At 39.9% G+C, this 19,577-nt stretch overlaps 1 long non-coding RNA gene and 1 pseudogene across 1 annotated transcript; one reads left to right on the top strand and one right to left on the bottom strand.

The window, feature by feature from the left end:
• Nucleotides 1-2,519: 2,519 nt before the first annotated feature.
• On the bottom strand, nucleotides 2,520-7,688 carry LOC136066851 (guanine nucleotide-binding protein-like NSN1; annotated as a pseudogene).
• A 6,556-nt stretch (nucleotides 7,689-14,244) lies between these two features.
• LOC112034135 (uncharacterized) lies at nucleotides 14,245-17,738 on the top strand. The gene is made up of 3 exons (XR_010628365.1): nucleotides 14,245-14,489; nucleotides 14,670-14,774; nucleotides 17,116-17,738. It is a non-coding gene; the product is annotated as an uncharacterized LOC112034135 (long non-coding RNA).
• Nucleotides 17,739-19,577: the final 1,839 nt, after the last annotated feature.

Raw genomic sequence — 19,577 nt, 5'->3', positions numbered from 1 at the left:
GGTTGTTTGACAAAAACTAGAGGTCACCACCAGTTTTCTTCATCCACGTTCTAATAAAAATAGCAAGCACAAAGGGTCACTTTACTTCTTGAATTTTAAAAATAAATATTCATATTTCTTTCATTTCTGTCCAATTGGGTCCACTCTGTCCATTTCAGTCCAGTTAGGTCTATTTGGTACACTTCGGTCTAATTTGGTACACCTTGGTCTAGTTAAGTCCATTTCAGTTCAATTAGGTATCATGTGGTCCAATTCTGTCCTTAAGTTCCATTTTTGTCCCTTTAGTTCATTTGGTCTATTTCGGTCTAATTTGGCTTATTTTGATCTACTTCGGTCCAATTTGGTCTACTTTGAGTGAATGGATGACTATCACCTTGGAAATTCTGAAGCTGTCTCAATTGTGCAGTAATGAAAATAAAATGCCACTTCAGATACATTTGAATCTTCAGTAGCTAATGTAAATAAATAATTATGCAATCATATCATAAAATGAGTATAACTGAGAGTAAGAAATCATCCTTAAAAGTTCAAATATGATTACTATCTATGATGACATGTTCTTATTCAACTTGATTTTGGAATGACTTAAACTACATTTGTAGAGAAAAACCTCCACTTCGCAAATTAATTAAAGCATCCTGATGTCACATCAACTCAATAGCATTACATTAGGCAACATTACATTATGTACTAAAATATGACTACAAAAGTTTTCAAAAGAAGATTTCAATAATTTTTTTTGAAATTGTTATTGTCTTAATCAATTAACAAATAAATTAAATTAACACTAAACAAATTAAAGTTTTCAAAAGAAGGCTTCATGTTGTATTTATAACTTATACATTGCAAGATAAGTTTTTCTATTGATATGTGAAGTTCATCTTGCAATGTATAAGTTATTCGACATACCATGGCAAAAATTCATTTATAAATAAATTTATTGTCCTCTCCATTCTCTAACAAGAATGATTATATATATTTTCATATAAACACTCAAAATAGTTGATATGACAAAACAAGGCCGCATGAAATAAACTCCTTATGTTGATGACTATATTGTGTGGTTGAATGAAGTACCAAACTTTTTATTGACAAAAAATTTTAAAAAAATATTGACACAAAAAATGTAATTGTCTCACGCATTGCGTAAGCCTGTAACTAGTCGTACACCAATTCTCACACATCTTGATGAGTGATGTTCACCAGTTGCATTCAAAAGAAACGAGTTGATCAAATTGCCTACTAGCATTTTTGGAATCCCTTTTGAATGTATGTGCTGGTGTCATAGACACAAAATCCCATGAAGTTTGCATTAAAAGAGGGGCAGAATTCTTTGCAATTAGTATGAGCCCGAAGCCAATATCTACCAAGACTTCTATACTAGGTTCATGGAGTAAACCTCAAGGTGGGTTAATTAAACTCGATGTTGATGGTTCATCTCTTGGAAATCCTAACAAATTGGGTGGAGGTGGTTTGCTAAGAAGTAACAATGGTGATTGGATCAAAGGCATTGCCAGATATTCCGGTCACTAACCAGGGTTATGGTTGAATTTTGGACTCTCCGGGATAGCCTTTTGTTAGCCAAAGACCATGGAATTTTTAACTTGGATGTAGACTGGATGCTTTGATTCATTGATTGTGGTTCATTTCATGAAAAAATTTATGGCCAATCATTCACTACCCTTTCAAAGACCTTCCCTAACAACAAAATTAAGCAAACATTATGCAAAGCAAACTACTGTGCAGATGCTCTTGCTAAACTTGGAATTTCTGTAATTAGTACTTATGACTATTTAATTTCTAGACTTGTGACTATTTAATTTCTATGCATATTCCTATTTTACCAAAAAAAATATGTTTTTTTTTTTTTTTTTGTGCTAACCCCGCAGCTCAAACCCTTTTTCTCCTAAACCCCCAAGCACTTTGTGCATGGAGAGGTGCCAATTTAGCTACAAGGCCCTTGGCTAATTCCATCAAATCTAATTAGTCATAAGATACTTGAAACTCTTGTCATAAATTTTGAGATTTAATTATTGTTTTCATTTATGGCTTGGTCTTTGACAATTAATTTCATAATTTGTTTTCATTTAGCCCCCAAAGAGTTACTTGGATCATGGAAGAGATGACTTTGATTTCAAGCTTAATGGATCAACAAAAAGCTTCAGTTCACCAAAGATTGTGGATTAAAGGTTCCAAAATTTAGGATTTTGGATTTAGACAAATAATTTTTGGTTAATCCGGTGTTTTGATCACAAGGTAGGGGAACTCTACATTTGGTAATTTTGGGAAAAGAAGTCTAAAATTTCCTTAAAAAAAATTAGGGTGATCTGAAATTTGCCACTCATGTTTATGTGTATGCACCAATGCATTTGAGAGAGAGAGAGAGAGAGAGAGAGAGGGTATAGAAAAGCATAGGATATAACAATAAGTAGCCAAATCACAATACTCAATTAACTCGCTTTATCTTGTCCAAAATTTGCCGACTCAACCAAAATAAATTCGCCATTTTAAGTCTTCCATCACTCATCAGTGAATTCAATACCAGACATATAGGCACCTTACCAATTATTTGATTACCATCATCCTCATCACCAACATCCATGGCAGATCTTTTCTGAACATAATTGACTTTGAAGTCATAGTCATCGTCAATGGCATCTTCTGGGATTGATTTTTCAGCTTTTTTCCTTCTCTTCTTCTCTACTTTCTTCATCTTTGTATTAAGCATACCTTCAACCACATATAACTTCTCATTCTGCCTGCTAGTAGCAGTTTTTCCTTTGTTCCTGCCTTCTTCATCTTCTTCAAATGCCATGGACACCTCGTCACCATCATCATCCATGTCTTTGGGGCCTTCACCACTTTGGATTTAATGTTTTGGTTCGTCATTCTAATGCATGAAAATGCAAAAAAGAGCTGTACATTAACGTATTAGTTTCATACATATAAAAAACAACGTATAATGAAAACAATGAGGAGGTGTGCTCCTCTGGGGGATGGAGATTTGGAGCACCCAAAGTCACCTCATAGCCTAAGACTAATAGATACTTAAAACTAAGAGAGATCACAAACCTCTAGTAAATCCTCATTAAAATTGAAGGGGCAACTCGGAGGAACTTCCAAAGGGTTGAGATCAACAACAGACTTGAGGCTTCTAATGAATGAAGATTTAGTGTCATAAACCTCATCAATGTTAAATTCTTTCCCAAGCTCAGAAACAATCTTGGCCTCTGAAGGCTCTCCTTGATTCCAAATTGGGGGCATAGTGTAATATGGAATCTTACCTACATAAAATCAAATTATTAACTTACTTTTTTATATTAAAAAAAGAAAAGAAAAGATAATTAGGGGCATTCTGAGAATCAAACTCAACACCTTTAACACCCAAATTATTAACATCACTTTGCATCTTTATATATTACAATTTGCTTTTCTTGTTATCCCTTTGCTTTTTTTGCATATTCTCAGGGCACATAAACCATAAATGCCTAACACATACCCTGATTCCAGTCATGCAGACCAATTCTTGCAGCAGCTTCCACATCCACAACACCAACCTTTTTCAGCTTACCCCTAACAGTAGCCACTTTTTGAAGGAAGTCATCGATTGAGTCAAAGCTAGGGAGCTTGTACAAAGTTACCAACATGCTAGGTGGGCAACACCTTAGAATCTCCTTCACTGCACAGATGGGGTAGGGACAGTATAATATCAAAGTCTGCTGATATGACTTAATATAATAACACAGAATTCACAAAAAATTTACTATCCGAAGTACTTCTTCCTAAAGAAATATGCACCAGAATTTCTAAATAGATAATTTTTCTTTTTTTGATTTGTAAATAATTTTGTTTGATAATTCAATAGTTGGGGGTGGGGGGATTTGATTAACATTTATTGTCCTTGATTCTATATGTGCAATCTCCTTACATACAAAGGCAGTTGGAGGGAGAATATGAATTAATAGAGGAATAGAATGCTGTATTTCCTTTGCCACATGAAAAGGTACTCAAGCAAAATAGAAAATAAACCAGCACAAGGACAAAGGATGAGTTCACTCACCTGGACCAATTGGGTAATCCAACTTCTCGATTCTTTTGCAATTACGAAGAGTTATAGATGCATCATTTGCTCTAGATCTAATCATCACAACACTAAGGCAGTCTAACTATTTTACATTCTTGTCTAACTAAACCTCTTGCATAGATCTTGTTAGGCCAGGAGTAGAACCAGAACCAACATTGACAAGTGACAGCATGGGATCTCTTTAAGCTATTAATGAGACTACTCTTACCAACATTAGGCAGGCCAATAACACCAACTGTAATTGATTTCTTGATCTCAGAGCACAATTGTTAATATGGCTGGCACTATTATTCAAACTCTAAAACCCAAAGTCAAAAATACAGCATAACAAGTACCATTCAGTAGTGAAAAAAAAGGGTAAAATAATCTTCACCATGGTTCCTAATTGAGAAGCTTTAATATGTGGAATAAAAACACCATTAACACAGGTTTTGAAGGCCATACTTTGAGACCCACTTTGAGAACAAAACTTCCCTAAAGAGAACATTAGGTTTTGGTCAACTGAGCATATATTTGCCTGATGTCCACTAGAACAAAAGAAATAAGTATTGCATAAACGATGACCTAACTGAATCATATCAACTGAATAATCATCAACTTTTCAAACCTATTTCACCTCATCCATAATATTTACTTTCCAAAAAACTGCACAAAGACTCTTTGTAACATTAACTAACATCCAACCAAGTAGAGTGAGATATAGCAAGTCAAACAAACTCCACATGCTATCATTTAAACTAATTTGTTCAAAAAAATTCAATGTTGCATGCATGTAGATCAAGACAACACAAGCACATGTACAATAAAAAGCATAATGCTATATCACCAATGGGACACATGTAAGTCATTGTGAATTAAAAATATGGTCATTGCTTGGTAGACTTACATCATGGCTTCTTGAGTAATTCTTCAACAATTTAATAAGCGTTTCAGCTCCTAGACAATCATTAGTTTGTAGAAGATTGCTTGGTTTTGCTGCCTTTGAGCTTGATTTCCACCCTAAGTTTGATCTTTGCTCCTGTGTACTGCACTTAAATGCAACAACTGGTAATTCTTCCCTAAGATACTTAAGCCACTTCTCAACAGCTTCTCGAGGAACAAGATCTGAGACATGAGTGACAAAGGTAAATAAAACAAGATGAAAGCATATGGACAAGGAAAATAGGCTAGACATCTCTCAGTCATTGCATGTAACATAATCTATGAACTTAAATAGCAGCCATTATATGATTAATTGCTGTTTGATTGTGAACATACAGAGCAGACTCAGAGTTATATCTGTCTATTATTAGAATGATGGTCCTCTGATATTTTGGTCATGCCATTCCTTTACAACTCTAATCATAATGTGCTTCTTAACTGTTTTCATTTTCTAACTTATCCAAATTTATATGAACATAAGAGTCATTACACAAAAACTAAACACCTTATACATGCATGAGAGAGAGCAAAAGATTACCAATTTTATTCAGAAGCAATACTAGATGCTTATTAGGGCCTGCTTTCATCACCAAATTCTTCATATCAACTCAACGAGTACCTAGGGGATCACGGGCATCAAGAACTTCCAAAATGACATCTGATGCTTCAATGACCTTCACCAACTCCTTGTAAAAAGCCCTATCTAAGTTATCTGTATGAAAATAAGAGATGTTAAAATTAGCACAATGATAAGTAGACATGGACAGTAGATCCAATGAAAAAAAACTTCCACCAAGAACACATTAAAAAAAAGAATTAACATACCCCGGTTTTTCCCAATTCCAGTGGAAATATCTTTAACATTCAGCTCTCCAGGAGAAGCGGATGTAGCCAATTTAGAGCTATCATCATCCTCTAGTAACCCCAACTTTCTCTTTTGAGCCTGTAGAGAACCACTATGAATTTAAGGATTGAAAGGAAGAAGCAAAAGTGATAACTAGTTGCATTCCATTTACATTAGAGGAAGTACAACAAGGTTTGTAATTAATCAGTAAACTATCACTATTTAAGTTTCACTCATGAGCAATTGTTAGTCCCCAAAGTTTGAATTGATAACTTTTTTTTATAGCACAAAATTTTATTAGAATGAAAAACAAACCCAGTACACCGGCGGTGTACTAAAGGAGAAGTACTATGAATTCAAAATACAATGCTCAAACAATTCTAAGAGCAAGAAACAAGGCGGAGAAAGAATAGCAGCACTTCAATCCAGCAATGTACAAAGGAAGAAGGCTTTAATTTCAAGGATAGTCCGTTTACATCACTGAAAATTTCTGAAATTCTGTTCTTGCCAAAGGCACCATATAATGAAATTCTGTTCTTGCCAAGCAGTTAGACAGTGGCCAAAGATTTTCCCCTCTGTCTCTCGTAAGCTTGTGCTTTCACTTAACAGATGGCCACAGTACAGTCAACAGTGTAGTGTTACAAACTTAGAATCAAAGTAGTCACAAGATGTATTTGTTTTTCTGTTGAAACTCAAACTGAAGAAGAAGAAGAATGGAGCTCAAATCATAACGTAACAGATGGCCACAGTACAGTCAACAGTGTAGTGTTACAAACTTAGAATCAAAGTAGTCGCAAGATGTATTTGTTTTTCTGTTGAAACTCAAACTGAAGAAGAAGAAGAATGGAGCTCAAATCATAACGTAACAGATGGCCATAGTACAGTCAACAGTGTAGTGTTACAAACTTAGAATCAAAGTAGTCACACGATGTATTTGTTTTTCTGTTGAAACTCAAATCACAACATACACAATCGGACACCCTCTTCTAAATCCTGAAGATCCAGAAAACTCAGGGGGTCAAAATCGAGCTCTGTATCATCAGCAAGGTCGAGTAAAAGACCCTTCACCTCAGCTGACTATCAATGGCAGCAAATCTGGGACTTTCATCAAATCGGTCTTGATTATCATACGGGTCTTGACGGTCATCAAAGAAATCCACCCGATCAAAAACACTCTTTGGAGAACCCAAAATACCAGAATCAACAATTGACAATTGGTTCTTGATCATCATATGCCCATGTCCGTTTCATCAATTCGGTCAAAGAAATCCAACTGATCAAAAACACTCTTTGGAGAACCCAAAATACCAGAATCAACAACAACATAGCCAAAGCCAAACGCCTCTCCGCCTTCTTATTCTTTTTGTAAATTACACAGACAACCAAGTTGGAGCCCTTTTCAGCAACACTAAACTCATGCATCAACCAATCAGTGGTCTTCATCTCCTTACCCTCACCCTTCACCCTGAAATTCAACAATTTGTTGAACCCAATAATCGTCTTCCTAGACCCAGACCCAGAATCATAGATTTTCTTGGCGGAACTCTCATGCCAAGTCCCATAGGAACCAACAGAACGAAGCACGCGATTCTTCCCCCTCTTTAACAGAGTGAAGAAGTAATGCTTCTCATCATCCAAGACCGCCGTCGAGTCCGTACAGAAATCCTAGGGGGGTTTATCGTATACTTCATCAGAAAAGCCGATGACGTCCCAAGCCAAAACCTCCTTTCGAATCTTCGGAGAAAGGTAACTCGAAATAAGCACTGCATTGGAGGGCTCAAACCTCGCCCCCAACGGCAGAGGCAGAGGCAGAGGTAGCCTCTGCCGGAAAAAACTCATCTTCAAGTATTTTTGGGTATCTGAGAGAGAGAGAGCGAGCGAGTGAATTCAGAGAGAGTGAGTTTAGAGAGAGAGAATGAGAATTTTGATGGAAAGAACTCAAAGAGGGTAGATGATGCCTTATATAATAGTCGACGCCAGGGGGTGAGCACAAAGGCTATTTTTTTATAATTATTTTGAAAATTAATTATATATATATATATATATTGTAGGGTCGATTTTTGTAGCCCAAAAGATATGGGTTCCCCCAGGCCCCAACGAACCCACAACAATGAATTTGTAGAGAGTAGGTTGAAAGTTTAGGCGCTCACCAGCCTTCATGAAGGATCAACTACTTTTCTTCTATTGAAAGATACTAAGACCAATTTACAACTGGTGGATGCTTCTCAGACCATGGTCGATGAGGTTTTTCCTCTCCCCCTCCAAAAAACCCCCTTACACTTTGCTCTCATTTCTTATATATCCCTATTTTTCTCCTCCTGTTGATCATTTATTGGCCTCCCTTCTGACCGTCTATCCCGTCAGAGGTCATATCCATGCTCAGGTGGCTCACCCTGATCGATGTTGCCCTGTCAAGGGGTTACATCCCCATTAATGCGGCCAGAAGAGTTAGGTGAGCGTATTCAATGTCGAGGTGACAATTCGCCAAGGGCTTGCCCCTTCTCCGTACTTCTGTTGCCAACGCGTGGCACTGGGCCTTTTCCTCCTCGGATATTCCAGGAGTCCTTTGGTATGGTGGTCCTCGTGTTTTTCCGAGGTCTCGGACGCTCGAGGACAGGGTCATCCTTGGACCCATCATGCATCCTCGGTGTGGGCCATTTGGGCCTGGCTTGGAGTGAGCCAAGGCTACCCGATTTTCTGGCCCCACAATAGCCTCTCAAAATCTTGCTGCACACATCCTTGGGCGGGAAGAAGGATTTTGACATCCTCGGCCTTACCCCCCCCGGTCAGTACTGGGGTCTATTCATCTGCCCAAGGCACGTCACTGACGTTTCGGAGCATGTAACGTGTCCATCATTAAATTCAGGCGGCTCTGTACTCCCCACGTCTAATGAGGCATTACCCATCCAACGGTGGAGGTTCGTCTCGCATTTAAGGGCGGAAAACCCGCATGGTTCCTCGATTTGAGGTATAAATACCCGTACGAACCGCTTCTTCCTGTTTCCCATTTATAATCAAGAATTCTCGTGCGCCCCTCCTGAGTTCAGCCACACTCTCACTAGCACCTCCAGCACAAAAAGCCTGTTCGAGGAGCTCCTCATCTTTTCAGTAAGTCGTTCTATCCCTCTCTGAGCTCTCTCTCTACTCTTTCTTCTACTTCGTCTGTTCTTTCTTAGTTCTTTTAGGTGTCAACCGGGATGGGTAGGTTTAAGAAATACGTCGATACTGAGGAGGCGATGGAGAAATTCATCATCGACTACCGAATTCCCGGCAATGTAGGTCTGAGATATTGTAAGGATGGAGATTGGCGCATACACAGACAGGAGGGCGAGGTGGTAATTCCCATTGTCGCCTTCCTTGAAGGGGGGATGACGATCCCCATGGGGTTAGTGATGAGGGATTACCTCACGCACTTCCGGTTGGCCCCCACTCAGTGTGGGATAAACGTCTTTAGGATTCTGGGCTGTGTGGACGCCCTGAATGGGAAGATAGGGCTGAGGTTGACCCATTACGACGTGAACTGGTGTTACAACCTTCAGCTTCTTAAGGGCAAGTCGTATTACCTGAAGACGAGAGACGACAGGGTGCGGCTTATTCAGTGCCTCCCTGAGTCCAGCAAGGGGTTCAACGAGGATTTCCTCATCGTGTCAGGGAAGTGGCACGATTGCCTTCACTGCCCAACAACAGAGGGAATACCAGGTGGGGCAGTGGGAAACAGGAGGGGTTTCAAGTTCTCGTCTTTTTTCTTCCCTTTTTTTTTTACTAACGTGGTGGTGCTTTCCGTTTGCAGACCCGCACGCTTTTGAACGTCACTTCCATCTGGTCAACCGGGAAGATTTGCAGAAGACGTTGAGGGCGTCGGTGTATATAAACGAGGATGACAATCAGGTTAGGGCAGCCCACATAATTTTGGGGTATAAACCTACCCAGAAATCGTTCCCGGTTTCGAAGCACGTCATCCGAGCCAACGATCCTCGGCTTCAGAGGATTACTATGACCGAGGACGGATTTTCATTCCCTGAAGAGCCCTCCGACCAGGAAGCTGTCACACTAGCCGTCCCCTCCTCTTCCCAACCGTTCGCTGAGACCACCGAGGAAACTCTAGAGGGGGAAGGGGACGCGTTTGATGCCTTTGCTCAGCTTGATCAATCCGAGGACCCTCAAGGGGACTTGGGTGATCCCAATTTGATCGAAGCAGACCTCCTTGCTTCAGAAGCCCCTCATCGGCCGAGAATGGGTTACAAGAGGAGGCCCACCACCACCTTGCTGGAATTGATTGAGGGCCAACCGGGGGAGTCCCAGCAGAAACTTCCCACTCCACCTCTGAAAACTAGGTCGACTTCCGCTCAGCCGAAGCTCCCTCCTCCTCCTTCTCAAACGTGCTCACCCTCTGGGTCTGTGCCTGCCGGCCCCAAGAAGAAGAAGGATAAGGGTAAAAGGCCTGTGGAGGATAAGACGGTGTCCTCGCAGGAGGAGGACACTACTCTGCGGCCGTCCAAGCAGCTCAAAATAGGCGACAAGAGCCAGGAGAGGCAGGTAGTCGACACCACCTCTTTCGAGGCTCAGGCCTGGCTCCCAGCCCCGATGCTCCGTGGGGAGCCTTTGAGGGATAACGACTCCCTAAGGGACTTCAATGAGGGCGAAGGTGCGCGCGTGGCCGACGCGCTGGAGAGAAGCCTGCTGCTCCCGGCGAACATGGCTGAGCTTAACTCTTTGACGAGCGAGCAGGTCTTCCTCAGCCTTAAGCAATATGTGGGGATGGTAAGGGCTATAACTTCCACTCTTTGCCCACTCTTTTTCTTTTATCAGGCTTATAGCGTATTGGTTATTCTGGCAGGCTGTTCAGGCTATCTTTAGGTTGGAGTGGGCGGCGAACGACCAGAGGAAGGCTCTCAACAAGGAGCGTGATTAGCGCTTTCAGGCTACCCGGGCTCTGAAGAATTCCGAGGCTGACCTCACCAAGGCTTGAGAGGATTTGAAGGCGGTGACCAGAGAGCGGGACAGTGCACTATTTGGTCTTGAGGGCGCCCAGAACCAAGCCAAGGAGCAAACAAGGCGCCTGGGCGAGGCAGAGGAGCAATTGCAGATCGCGAGGGATCTGATCGCAGATCTGCAGGCTAAGGTGACAAAGGCCGAAGGGGCCCAAAGGGAGGCAGAATGGCCTAGAGACCAGGCCCGACGGGTTAAGGATGAGGCGGACTATGGCAGGGAGATGGCCCTGACCGCCAAGGAGGATGCTGAGGCCGCAGCCTACGCCGATGGGGTGGCTGCGGTAGAGGCCCTCTACAAAGTTCAAGTCCCGGGGGTATGTAGGCGATACTGCTCCTAGGTCTGGGTTGAGGCCCTCAAACAGGCTAGGATGGAAGCTTCGTCCGACCTGTGGAAGGCGGAGAACGTGTACTACCCCCCTGCTATCCGTGAGGTAGTCCCTGATGACCCTAAGGTTGGGGAGATTGCTGAAGCGGTGGGGGCTGCTGAACTAGGCGAGCATTCGAGCGACGAGGTGCCCCAAGAGATAGTGGAGATCCCGTCCGATGATCAAACCCCCGCCATCGAGGAGACAGCTGCTCTCGCCGCACCCTTGCAGGCCGTCCCCTCAAGTCAGGGCTCGGAGGGGTCAAGGATTGCCCCTGCCCAGCCTGAGCAAAAAGAGTAGATTCCCCGGCGTCTCGGCTCGTCCTACTTTCACGTTGTTTTATTTTATTTTGTTGTGCTTCTCCTCTATGTACTGTGGCTCTTGCCATGCAACTTTTACAGACTCATTATTGTAATGCGAATTTAATTTTCCTTTCTATTTATTTCAACTACTTATTTGTGTGCATGCTGCCTGCTTTTCCTCTTTTCCTTTGATGTCTCAAGGGCTAGGTGGGGCTTGATCCTTTCCTAACTTGGGATATTTTGTAGTTAGTCTCCTTGTAGGCCTGAGTCCGAGGACTATGCAGTACCTTGGTTCTGTCTAGTACCCAGGTATAGCTGAGCGGTTAGTTTCCCCATAGGCTTGAGTCCGAGGACCATGCAATGCCTTGGTTCTGTCTAACGCTTCCATTTTTCTGTAAGTATCTAGTTTCCCCATAGGTTTGAGTCTGAGGACCATGCAATACCTTGGTTCTGTCTAGTACCCAGGTATAGCTGAGCGGTTAGTTTCCCCATAGGCTTGAGTCCGAGGACCATGCAATGCATTGGTTCTGTCTAACGCTTCCATTTCTTTGTATGAAGGGGTTTGTCCTCGGACCGCTTTATTGGAGACGATTCCTCCTTGGGTCGGACTATGATCTTACACGTGGCGTTGACCTCGCCTCCAGCTCGAGTCCCTGTCTTTTTCATTTACGAGGCGTCCCTTGGCCGTTCGCGCTCCACGTTTGACGTTTCGGTGCGCGAGACGCGCCTTCATTAATGTCCTCGTGAATGAACACAAATGCAATGGTCTACGGTCCCTTTGAAATTTGGTAGTTTCGTGATTAGCACTGCTGATAATTCTCTTTTCGAATTCTGTATGGATTAACTCCCACCAGTCTTCATCCTTTATATAAGACTTCCCGAGGGGAAGGTTTCTCCACACTCCATGAACTTCCAACGCAGTTAGAAACACGTCCCTTCAATTCCTCCAAGCCCCTTTAATAGCCCCGCCAGAATTGTGACCGGAGTTGGCAGATATGGGGCGGCTTTGGGCAGGTGTGAGGACATCTGTGCCAAGGGCCGTTGTAACCGCAGCCCCCACTGGGCTTCCAGCGCGGCAGAGTCTAGGCGTAACACTGACAGTGCCGTATGCGGTGGCCAGGAGGGATGTCGCTGAAGTACCTAATGTCTCTCCTCGGAGCGCACCCCCGACGGAGGAGACGTGCGAACTCATGTCATGGCTGGTGCCCGAGTGTTGCCGTCTCCAACGGCCAACGCTCGTAAGGATTGGAGAGAATTAAGGGAACATCACGGGAGAGGGCGTCCCAGTGCCCCTGCATCTGCTCCTTACTTTGTTCAAGCTCCGCCGCACCGAGAAAGGAGTTGTTGGTGGCCTTGAAGCAAGCCAGCCTCCTTCCCTCATTCTATTGTCAAGCTCTCCCATTCTCTTGATGCCAATAAAAGCACGGGTTGACACTTCCTTCTAGCTAGTTTTAGGACGGGTCCACTTGGGCCTCTGTTTGTAGGATTAGCTTGTAGGAGTAGTTTTAAAACATGCCTGCCTGAGCTTCTGTTTGTACATTGTAACTTTTTATTCAATAAAGTATGTGCAGTTTCTTTCTGTTTCTGTCGAATCTTCTGTTTCGAACTTTTATTTTTCTACAATGTTTGTTTGGTGGTTCTTTTTTTTTTTTTTTTTTTTTTTTTTTTTTTTTGAATCACCACCAATCTTCCGTAGAATGATTACTTAGACCGATCGCCTGTTGCGCCGGTCAGCGCACTAATCCTCCCCACAGACGGCGTCAATTGTAGGGTCGGTTTTTGTAGCCCAAAAGATATGGGTTCCCCCAGGCCCCAACGAACCCAGAACAATGAATTTGTAGAGAGTGGGTTGAAGGTTTAGGCGCTCACCAGCCTTCATGAAGGATCAACTACTTTTCTTCTATTGAAAGATACTAAGACCAATTTACAACTGGGGGATGCTCCTCGGACCATGGCCGAGGAGGTTTTTCCTCTCCCCCCCCTCCCAAAAAAACCCCCTTTACACTTTGCTCTCCTTTCTTATATATCCCTCTTTTCCTCCTCCTGTTGATCATCTATTGGCCTCCCTTCTGACCGTCTGTCCCGTCAGAGGTCATATCCGTGCTTAGGTGGCTCACCCTGATTGATGTTGCCCTGTCAAGGGGTTACATCCCCATTAATGCAACCAGAAGGGTTATGTGAGCGTATTCAATGCCGAGGTGATAGTTCGCCCAGGGCTTGCCCCTTCTCCGTACTTCTGTTGCCAACGCGTGGCACTGGGCCCTCTCCTCCTCGGATATTCCAAGAGTCCTTTGGTAGGGTGGTTTTCGTGTTTTTCCGAGGTCTCGGACGCCCGAGGACAGGGTCATCCTCGGATCCATCATGCATCCTCGGTGTGGGCCATTTGGGCCTGGCTTGGAGTGGGCCAAGGCTACCCGATTTTCTGGCCCCACATATATATTTTAGAATTCGTTTTTATATTAAATCAGTAAGGAAATTCAGGTCTACGTGGATAAGTATTCGAATCCTCTACTGTCAGATCTTGTAATATGATAATATGATTTGAACAATTTTATTTAATAAATTATAATTATTAAAATATTATCAATTGAAAAAAAAAATAGCCGTTAGGCTCACAGCCTTGCACCTAAAGCACCATCATTGATCAAAATTCCACAGTTTTGCTAGTATTGTTTTTTTTTTTTTTTTTCATCTGATATATGAATTTGTGGATGCAGAGGGAAATCTGACATATGGAGTGTCCGGAGGATGGTCAAGTGGAGGCCTTGCAAGTGGTGGCTACAAGGGTGCCTAAGTGGCAAGTGGAGCTTCAAGTTTGAATTTCTCTGTCTTTGACAAAAATTTGTGGATCTATGGGATACATTTAGGATTAAGGAGATAGCCTACAAATGAATTTTTTGGTATATAATAAATGTTTGCCAAATATGGAGCATAGTCATTTAAAATTGAAGAAGAAGGAAAGCAATTTACATGGAGAACTTGGTAAGGGTTCTTGGACTTTGTATATCTTTGAGTTTGGAAAGTCACTGAGGAATGATTTGCAAAATCAAATAATTTGAAATCTGTAATTATGTTTGGGAAGGAGAGAAAAATTATGGTTGTTATAGGGTTTCCATTTGGTTTGTGATATTCTGAGTCAATCTTAATTGACGTTCATTGCAGACAATTGCATTGGTTTTTTGTTGAAATGCTGCAGCTTTGCCATTTGAGAGTAATGGATATATCCGAGTTGATTGCTATGATGGGCTCAATCAGATGAGAAGAGATGTGAGTGCTTAAGAGAATTTCGTATTTGCAACTTTGAGATCTATTTTGAAAATTCTCAATTTTATTTCTTTGATAAAAGAAGGTTTATTATTTATGATGACTGCAATTATGTGATGGTGTTGGTATTGCCCGTTTGTTAAATGCGACCTTGGTTTTGCCAAAGTTTGAAGTGGCTGCATATTGGAATGAATCAAGGTAATTTATGGTTATAATTATGAAGGTTGATGGGATTGGTATGAACTCTGATAAAATTGTTACTTAAGTTTCAAAAATTTGTTCACTGTGAATTGACTGTATATGAATAAAATGTCTTGTGTTATATAATTATATCATAGATAATTTATAGTTTTCCTTTTGTTTTGTACAGTTGATAGAATTAATTTAGGGTAAATTATACTTTTTGTTCTTGAAAATTGGTATAAGTTGGATTTGGTCGCTCAAAATTTTAAAACGTAATGGGACAGTGAAGAAAGAAATGGTCAACTGATTCCCCACTGCATAATTATGGTTATAATTATCAAGGTTGATGGGATTGGTATGAACTCTGGTAGAATTGTTAGTTAAGTTTCAAAAATTTGTTCACAGTGAATTGACTGTATATGAATAAAATGTCTTGTGTTATATAATTATATCATAGATAATTTATAGTTTTCCTTTTGTTTTGTTCTGTTTTGTACAGTTGATAGAATTAATTTAGCGTAAATTATACTTTTTGTTCTTGGAAATTGGTATAAGTTGGATTTTGGTCGCTCAAAATTTTAAAATGTAATGGGACAGTTAAGAAAGAAATGGTCAACTGATTCCCCACTGCATATACACCGATCTAAAATCACACATTCTTTGGCCCCCAGCTGTTACTCTTTGTATAATTGGGTGACTCTATTCTTTGATATCAATAAGAATTGCATTACTTATATAAAAAAAGACAATTAAAATGTAATAATTTAATATCTGCATCTAACTTTTGTATAAGTTTTACTTTAATGGTGTCTCCAAATCTCGTCTCAACCACCAGCCACAACCACCTTAGAATGCCTCCAAACTCTAAAACACTGTCGCACACCCCATACCACTGGTGACTCAGACCCCACCCCTCTTGGCCTTTGCCTCCACCCACCCACAACCGAACACACCATCATCACATCCACAAGCTGAGACCCAAAACCAACTAGTGGGATTTTCAGTTTTTCACCCAATCCACTCCTTAGACCTCCTGTCATTCACAAGGATTACTTTCCTCCCAAAATTTCTCCAACTTTGAGCTACCAAGACAATCACAAACAAGCATAGGGTAACTTAACAAGTATAACAAACTATCTAATACCCTCATGACCTTTCGAGCTCCAATCCCAAATTTCCCAATCTTAGATTGGTAATATTTGAAGCACATCCACCAAATCAACATCCCTTGAAAATGGTGGTTTCCAACTATTGTATCTTGCTAGTTTGATTGTGGTCTCATTATTGATGAGGCATGACAAATCTAAGTGGGTGTTGTTATTTTGGGGTGTTGAAGAAGATGATGATGGTGAAGGTGGCATAGTGAGAGAAGTGGTGGTGGTAAGGGTTGGCAGCTTTGGCTTGCCAACTAGAAATTTGGGTTTGGAGGTTGGGATATTTGGTTTGCACGAAGGAGCTTTGAAGGGAGGCGAAGGAAAGCATGTTAATGGTGCCATATTAGATGAAAGCCATCTCAGCATACTATTAGCCGTGTATGCAAAAACTGGATGGAAAATAAATGAAAGAGACTAAAATTATTACCTTTTGAATATCTGAGAGACGAAATCAAGCTTTTTAAATTTAAGGAACTAAAATCAAACTTACCTCAATTTTCAGGGACCAAAAATAATAATTTACCCAGTATTAAATTATATATCCCTTTTTTTGGGTTCTTAAATTATTTTACTTTCCTTCTACTTTGACCTTCGTAATCGTATCAATTGGGCCTCAATTATAATTTTAATTAACTCTCAAAGGCTAACAAGATGGTTTGATAGGTGTTTTCCTCATCCTATATTCTAATCATTCTCTCATTTCAGCAGTTTAGTCTGATGAATTGTATAGAATAAGCCTTCTTTTATCTACGATTTGATCTTATAAAATGGTTCTAATTTATGATATTATGTGTCAATGGCTAAAAGGTTTCCTCATCAACAAGAGTAATGCTGTTCTTCTTCTTTCAATTATTATTTTTTTGATAAGCAAAAATCATTCTTCTTTCATTTTTCATAATCTTTTAAAATTTATCTTCTTTTTACTAATGCAGTATCCTTTTATAACCATTTGGCTTCACCTCAGTGGTTTTGCAGATGTATTTGACGTTGACTACTTTCTTCAACAGATGAATGAGTTTATTAAGGTTGTCAAAGAGTTGCCACCAGAAATTGCATCAAAAGAACCTTTTCGAGTAGACTGTAGCAAACGCAAAGGTCAATTTGATTACATTGAAAGTGTTCTTCCATCCTTGCTGGAACATCATTATATTTCAATTACACCAGCAAGGAGCCAAAGAAGAGATAGGTATTACCTTGTAGTTCTATATTTCTTCCTCAGTGATGACTCTGGAACCATATTGTTGTGATCCCACTCAGAGAAGGTTGATTAATGAGATGTATAATGGCCAATAGTTTTAAGATATAGAGTTGAATTGTCAACTGCAAAATGTGGTTTGGTTTCAACATGTTAATCTGAGGCGCTGGCTACATATCTTAGATTGGGTCTTGTGGATATACCTGTTTCATATTTTAAAAAACTTCATTTAGTGCTGAGAAAGATAAGGTGATTTGAGGGCCAGGAGCTCAGATGAGTTGAAGTATGTGTATTTGAAGTCTATATGAGTGGATATTGTGTTGAATGTCCTCTTCAATTGAGGGGTTCCTATGTTTTAGCCTATGTTGTTTGTTTGATTTTTTTCCCATATACATCCTTGTACTTGACTTGCGTTAATTATTCACTTAAAAAAAATGGAAGATAAATTGAAAGTTGACTAAACATCTTTGTCTTTCTCATATGAGTTTTGATGCCTAACAAGATTGGTTTAACTTCCATATATATGTGCTCTAAAAAAATAATAGAAGTGATTAAGGGCTTGTACAAAACCCATTTCTTAAGCAGAAGAGCTTTCGCAGAGTTCACTTCACAGGGTTTTAGCGGGAGAGATCTGATGCAAGCCCTATGGAAGGCTCATCTAGAGGATTATGTCATGGGGAGAGGGTCTGCTTTGCCTGACTACTTTTGTGAGTTCAAATTGTGATTTCGGGCTCATCTTTCTTGCCATATATTGTATTTCTTCACTTTTTGTATGTGTTGACTCTAGAAGCAGTTTTTTTATTAGGTGTTTCTATAATTTAGGGCTTGTAGAATTAAGAATTTTCCCCTTAGATCTTATTTTTACAAGTTCTAATGTTATTGATTGACTTTAATTATGTATCTCTTGGCCAAGGTTTGGGCATTGCACCTAAACTTTATGTTTTCACTTTTTCTATTAAACAAGTTTCCTTTTGCTACATTCGTAAATTCTTAATCCATCTCGTTACATTACCTATGCACGAATGTGTTTTATTTAAAACCCGCTATTCAGAATAATCTATGCTTAAGATTTCTATTGTGTATTCATTCCACACTTTCAATGAAAGTTATTAGAATTATCATCAAGATCCTGAAGAGATGAATGTTACATTATAAGAATGTTTCTTCAAGTAGGCAAAACAGATTCATTCATCAGTACCAGTATAATTGGTATGCTTGAACATCTTGACTGCAGCTGTCATATGCTTTAGGTTACAAGATTTCCTAAGATCACATTCTCCTTCTTTGAGTGAAATTGCAGAAGATTCAATATTTATTGAATAATGTTCCATCAATGAAAAAGGTGGAATTTCTTAAAGAAAACTATCAAGATAAACCAAATGTTTTATTATTATTATTATTATTATTTAAGACTGATAAAAATAAATAAATAAATAAAAAACACCAACCAACCAGGCCCTTGGGGTTGATGTAGTTGTGCCTAGGAGAATGCTCAGAGATACCTGCTAAAAATATGAAAATTTGTAGGTACAATGTTCAGTCCACTACCAAAAGTAGATAATAAGGTTATATACTGCTCTTTGCTTTTAGGGGTGAGAAAAATGTACCATATTTTTTCATGTAGTGAAAACGTTTTCCATAAAATGTTTCTCGCCTGTAACCCGTTCATAGTTCATACGATGACATTTTGAGCTAACTGAAGAAGTAAACGTAAAATATCATAGATTTTGGGTATAATCTTAGCCCAATTTTTAGCATAATGCCACATGGTCGCTTCCCCATGTAGAAATAGCAACTCTTATTTGGTGTTTTTTTTTTTAAAAATAAATAAATAAATAAAGCAACTTTAACTAGTTTGTTGAGGATCTATAAAATTTGAAGCTAAAGCTTGGTTATTATTATTCTTATTATTTTCTTTTTCTTTTTTATAGGGATATTGTCCTTTCTTTTTCTTTTTTACCTTGATGATTTTTACGTCTTGCTCTCTAACAAAATTAAGGAGATGAATGAGAAACTCACATGATTTCTTGCTGTAATTTGACTATTATAAAATTCAAAATAGTTCTTTTTTTTTAAGGAGTAATAATACAATCAAATTAAGCTTACATGTCACATCTCTGAATCTTGCCCAAAAGAAGAAATATTTGATTTTCTGTAGTAGTTATGTTCCTAATAAAACTGCTTCAGCTATGGGTAAAATTATTGATTGGAGGCACCTAGTACTAATAGTTTAACTATAAATACATATATATATATATATATATATCACCACGC

This window comes from Quercus suber, unplaced genomic scaffold, assembly GCF_002906115.3.
Source record: "Quercus suber isolate HL8 unplaced genomic scaffold, Cork oak 2.0 scaffold_49, whole genome shotgun sequence".
Taxonomy (NCBI): Eukaryota; Viridiplantae; Streptophyta; class Magnoliopsida; order Fagales; family Fagaceae; genus Quercus; species Quercus suber.
This window is presented reverse-complemented; position numbering and strand designations above follow the sequence as displayed.